This window comes from Zingiber officinale, chromosome 3A (genome assembly GCF_018446385.1).
Source record: "Zingiber officinale cultivar Zhangliang chromosome 3A, Zo_v1.1, whole genome shotgun sequence".
In the NCBI taxonomy this organism is placed as follows: domain Eukaryota; kingdom Viridiplantae; phylum Streptophyta; class Magnoliopsida; order Zingiberales; family Zingiberaceae; genus Zingiber; species Zingiber officinale.
This window is the reverse complement of record NC_055990.1, coordinates 35,643,471-35,649,486: the sequence shown is the minus strand read 5'-3', so window position 1 is coordinate 35,649,486 and position 6,016 is coordinate 35,643,471. Positions and strand designations below refer to the sequence as shown.

Here is a 6,016-nt window from a genome sequence, read left to right as displayed (position 1 = left end):
AATCATATCCATGGTGCAGCAAAATCAATTTGGTGGAGGACCGCATGAAGACCCAAATCAACATTTGGAGGTTTTCTATGAAATCTGTGGTACAATAAAAATGAATGGTGTGCCTTCAGAGGCAGCGTGTCTATTATTGTTTAGGTTTTCTTTGAGAGATAGATCCAAGCAATGGTTGAATTCTTTGGCTCCAAATAGCATCACCACATGGGAACAATGTGAGCAACAATTCCTTGATAAATTTTATCCCCTAGCAAAACAACTCATATGAGGAATCTTATTGTAAGCTTCAAACAAGAGGACTCAGAATCTTTATTTGAAGCATGGGATAGATACAATAACATGCTCAGACAATGCCCACACCATGGTTTGGAAAGATGGCTAGTGTTACACACGTTTTATAACGGCATCAACTATCACACAAAAGTGTCTCTTGATTCAGCTGCTGGAGGGGCACTTATGAACAAAAGTTTAGATGAGGCCGAGGAGATAATCGAGAGTGTAGCACAAAACCACCATCAATGGGCCAATGAAAGAAGTGGTGGTTATTCTTGTATGAACCCAACAACAAAAGCATCAGGGAAATTTGATGTTGATGCAGTAACCTTGTTGGCTGCAAAACTAGATGCTCTTACAAAAAAATTTGAGAATATGGGAGCTAGTTCAAATACAGCCAATGCCATTGTTGCTTCTTGTGAAGTATGTGGAAGTTCTGAACATCCAAGTGACTCATGCCCATTGGGGGCTATAACTGCATAAATTAATCAATTAGAGCAATGTGATGCAATCATGGGTTACAATCAGAGGCAGAACAACCCCTACTCAAATACCTATAACCCTGGGTGGAAGAGTCATCCTAATTTCTCTTATAGAAATAACCAAGATCAAGGATCATCCATGGGGGCAAGGCCTAATTTTCAATCCAGGCAGCAAAATTTTCAGCAACAATCATCTCAAAACTTTCCTGTGTCCAATATTGAAAAGATGTTTGAAGAAATTATGTCCATACAGAATGAAATGAAACAAGCTCAGAACGAAATGAAACAAGACATTCTGAAGCTTACTCAGAGAATGGATAATTCTGATAGACATCAAAAGATTTTGGAAAGTCAGATTGCCCAACTAGCTTCCTCATCTTCTAGAGCACCAGGACAATTACCAGGAAAGCCTGATGTTAATTCCATGGAGCACTGTAATAGAATTGAGCTTAGGAGCAGACGGACCTTGGGAGATCCCCAAGTGACTGCTCCAAAAGGGATGCACAATGAAGAAGAGCTCTCTCCTCCATCACCAAATCATATTCAAGTTGATGAGGAGAGTATCACTAAGGTTGAAGAGACTCTTCCACTCAACCATCAAAATATAGCAGCCCCTTTTCCTCATGTTAAAAAAAGATGAAGAGTTTGGCAAATTCTTGGAGAAAGTGAAAGAAATTTGTGTGGAGGTACCACTTATTGATGCAATTCTCCATCTGCCCAAGTTTGCCAAATTCCTGAAAGACATCATGTCGAATAAAAGGAGGAAAGGAGATATAGAGACCATTGCACTTACAGAGGAATGCAGCACTCTTTTCGGAAAGAATACTTCCCCAAAGTTGATGGACCCCGGAAGTTTTTATATTCCTTGCAATATAGGAACTGAATTTATTGAAAAAGCTTTTTGTGATTTGGGGGCAAGTGTTAGCCTCATTCCGTATTCTATTTGTAATAAGTTAGGTCTCAAAAACTTTAAACTTACTACCATGGCAATACAACTTGCTGATCACTCCTGCAGGTACCCTATGGGTATTGTGGAAGATGTGCTGGTAGAAGTTGGTGGGAGTATAATTCCCACCGATTTTGTTGTGTTAGACATGGGAGAGGACCGAAAAATCCTGATCATATTGGGAAGACCATTCCTTGCTACAGCAGGAGCTATTATTGATGTTAAAAATCATAAACTTTCTTTGGTGATTGGTAAGGAACGGTTGGAGTATGATTTGTCTAAAGCCTCTAACCATGTCTCTTCTCTCTTGAATGCTTGTAGCAGGACAAGCATTTACAAATTGAAGGAATGGAATTTCCATCCTCATGGGAGGCCACCGAATGAAGATAACTATGTGGTGGAAGATGTTAGGAGGAGACCTCCCAACAAAAATGATAAATATGTCTGCCCTCCAAGGGCAAAGGAAAGAGAGAAGTGATTAGATTGGTCGAGCTAAAGACCTTAAACAAGCGCTTCTTGGGAGGCAACCCAAGGGTTTCTTTTTAGTTAATTTCATTTCATGTCTCTATTCTTCATTAGTAGTGCTTTTACTTGTTTTCTTGTTGGTTTTTGTTTTGTTTTCAGGTTGAAATTTAATTTCCATGAGCTGGCTATGATTTCTTCATGGGCATGGAAGTGTGGGAGGAGCTAGAATGGAGGAGGAAGTTTCAATTGGAGCAAAACAGAGCATGGTCGTGTGCTGCACACGGCCAGGCTTACGATGCAGAAAGTGGAGATGCTTGGGCCGTGTCTACTTGACACGGTCGTGTGGAGTCTCTAGATAAGAGAAAGTATGTGATCGTGTTCTCGACACGGCCGTGTGAAGAATCCAGAGGAGGAAGGGTTCTCGGCCGTGTCTCACACACGGCCGTGTGAGGGAACTAATGCAAAGGCCTGCATTGGTCGTGCCATCTGACACGGTCGTGTGAAGAATCCAGAGGAGGAAGGTTTCTCGGTCGTGTCTCACACACGGCCGTGTGAGGGAACTAACACAAAGGCCTGCACTGGTCGTGCCATAAGACACGGCCGTGCAGAAAAAGAGGAATTAAGTCGTGTAATGATACACGGCCCAGCCCACACCCTTAAAGGGAGTTAAGGCACGGGGTGTGGGCGGCACATGGCCGCACACCCCTCTTCTTCCTTCTCTCTCATTTTTATTTTCTCTAGGATTTCAACCACCATTTCTAATCTCTTCCTCTCATTCTCCTTTTGAAGGCTAGAATCTCTTGCTCCATGGAAAATGTAATGGAAGAATCCTCTTCTACAAGGAAAGGGAAAGAGAAGGTGGTTGCAACAAAGGAGAAAAACTCTTGTCTTAAAGGTATTTCTAATGATTTTGGCATTGTCTTTTCTAGTGAGGAACAACGTTTTAGGTATTCTTCTTTATGTAAACGCCCTCTTGTTAGTACCAAATTTATGGATGATGAAACTTTGGCAACATTAGGGTTTAAGGATGATTTAAATTGGTTGTTTGAAAGAATAGACTGGAGTGGTTTAATGACAATGAAATATCCTACCTATCCTAGAATCGTTTTTGAATTTTTTGAGTTCTATAGCGGTTGATAATGTTCAAGGTGGGGGTAAGCTATAATTTCGACTGTTTAATGAGGATTATGAATGGACATTGAGTGATTTTAATACTTGTTATGAGTTGCCTAAGAATGATTTGTATATAATTTTACCTCGGTTCAAAAATTCACATTTTTGGCAACACATTTCTGATCAATCACATTTTAACCCTCATAATTCCAGAGCTCTTCACATTATTAACCCGATTTTTAGATATGCTTATCTAGTGATGAAGAATATCATATTTGGGAGAGAAGACAAAGAGGGGTTAGTAAGACTTGTAGATTTGTACTGTTTATGGGCAATGGTTGAGAATGTTGATATTAATTCAGGTTATTTCTTTCTTAAACATTTAGTGAAACTTGGAAAATCTGACTCTACCACACCTATTATTTTGGGTGGATTATTAACCCAGATTGCTTTGGTGTTAGGGTGTGATTTAAATGAATTAGAAATGATTGACAATTCTTGTAGATTAGATTTGAATTCATGTTTAGCAATAAAAATGATAAGACATGAAGAGCATGGATATAGTCTTCTTATTAAGAATAATTTCCCTTTAAAACTGCCCAATCATGACCTCACTACTATCCGTGTTAGGGAAAATTGGTGCTTGAAATTAGCAATTAAACATTCGAAAACATTGTCAATTTCGTTTTCAAAAAGAGTTCCTTTGGTTAATCGTGATGTTCGTAGCTTTAATTTTCAAGAACTCCATTCTGCTCTAGATAAGATTCATAATGATTTGAACGCGACCAAAAATTTTCTTTCTAATGATAATCCCATGGAGGAGGAACAATTTAAAAAATTGCAAGATTGTTTCAAAAGTGAGAGGGAATTGTGTGAAAAAATTTCTGGGTTTATGAATTCTTATAGAACCCATTTTGAATTTAATGAAGATTTTCGAGGGTATATGAGGTTTTTCCAAGATGATGTTGATAAACTGTTCGAGTATCATATGTTTGTTAGAAATGAAGTAAGGTGGTTTATTGATTACTTCCCTTTTATTCTGCCTGAATTTCCTGATCTACCTCCACCTCCACCATATTGATTTCAACGGGACGATGAAAAGTTTGAGTCTAGGGGGTGTCAAACCTGATTTCTTTTTGTTTCAGTTTTTGCTTGTTTTCTTGTTTTCTGCATGTGTAGTTTTTGTTTTGCATACTATTTTGATTGTCTTGCTTGAGTGTTTGTTTTGATAGTCATTTGATTATCTTTTGAAATCTTAGGGCATACATCTTGAGAACATCAAACCTCACTTATATGCTTTCTTGTCTTCAAGATTAAATGTTAGCACGTTCATTATCTAGATTCATGATGTTGTAAATGATGCTAGTAGTAAGATTTATGTACTTCTTTTCTCTATCTTGGGTAGCATGAAATAAGCTAAGAATCATACGGAGATGAGTTTTAGTTTTGGCTTGACCTTAAGAATCTTACTTTCACTACACTTTGACTTGATGCTTGAATGGTTGATATCATTGAAATAGTCATGATTCATCTTGTTTGCTTAGTACTTGGTTTCCATGGTAATTTCTCAAACTTCATTTTGGTTACTGGATGAGGCTCAAATCATGTAAGCTCATTTGGAAAAATCAAAATATCTCAACATTTGCGCTAAAGGTACACTTGTGAAATAAGATTTGCACAATGCAAATGCTTATGAAAAAAAATGTGTGAAGGAAAAAGCAATGAAGAAAAAATGAATAAGGGATATAAAAAAATAGTTGTCGTGAGTGGAATCTAGCAAGTTACCCCTTTAAGACCGAGTTAGGTTACTGGGGAAATGACTGCTTAGCTTCTCTTGAGATTGAGCACGCCTTTGAGACCATGGGTTGATTGAGAAATATGAACCAAGTGTTTGGCAAGTAAGTGCCTATCACTGGTTACTTGTCCATCACTGGAAACATTAGGAACTCAAATTTGATAACGACTTAACTAGGACATAGATTAAAACTTGAAGGGTTTTAAGTACTTTTTGCACTAAGCACAAGATACTTATGCTTGAGTCATACTTGACTTTATTTTCATGATCATGCTTGTTAGTGAAACTTTTTGATAGAGTTAGGAAAGTATATTATGGCTTATGAATGTGTTGTAGAACATATGAATGTAGATTGCAGCATTTTGCTTGAGGACAAGCAAAGGTTTAAGTCTGGGGGTGTGATGTGCGTAGATTGTATACACTTATTGGCATGTTTTGACGCACATTCACATACTTTGAGCATGCTTGATCTATGCATTTTCGTACTTTCAGCTTTCCTTTTTAGCATATTTACTCTCTTTGTTCGGAGATCTGCTTTTGTGCATCTTTTGTACACAGGAGTCGAATTTGGTGAAGATTTCATGTTCAAGGCCAAACCTATAAGTAAAGTAAGGGGAGAAAGCACCTGGTCGTGTACCAGACACGGCCATGCCACAGAAGGGTGCTCAAGCCGTGTGGAGATCAGAGGTTGTGTGGCAGCAACAGGAAAGGAAGTAGGCTCGGCCGTGTGAACCTCACACGGCCGTGTCAAGATATGAAACGATCCAAAGCTTAAACCTTACATGGCCGTGTAGATCTACATGGCCGTGTGAGGTTTCCAGAGACCAGGAAGGCTCTGGCCGTGTGCACTACACGGCTGTGCAGGGTTTCCAGTAAACAAGAGAGCTCTGGCCGTGTGCACCACACGGTCGTGCCAGGCTTCTAGAGGTAGGACCAGTT

At 39.0% G+C, this 6,016-nt stretch overlaps 1 pseudogene; it reads right to left on the bottom strand.

Moving 5' to 3' along the window:
• Positions 1 to 299: 299 nt before the first annotated feature.
• Positions 300 to 371, bottom strand: LOC122054509 (annotated as a pseudogene).
• Between the last annotated feature and the right edge of the window lie 5,645 nt (positions 372 to 6,016).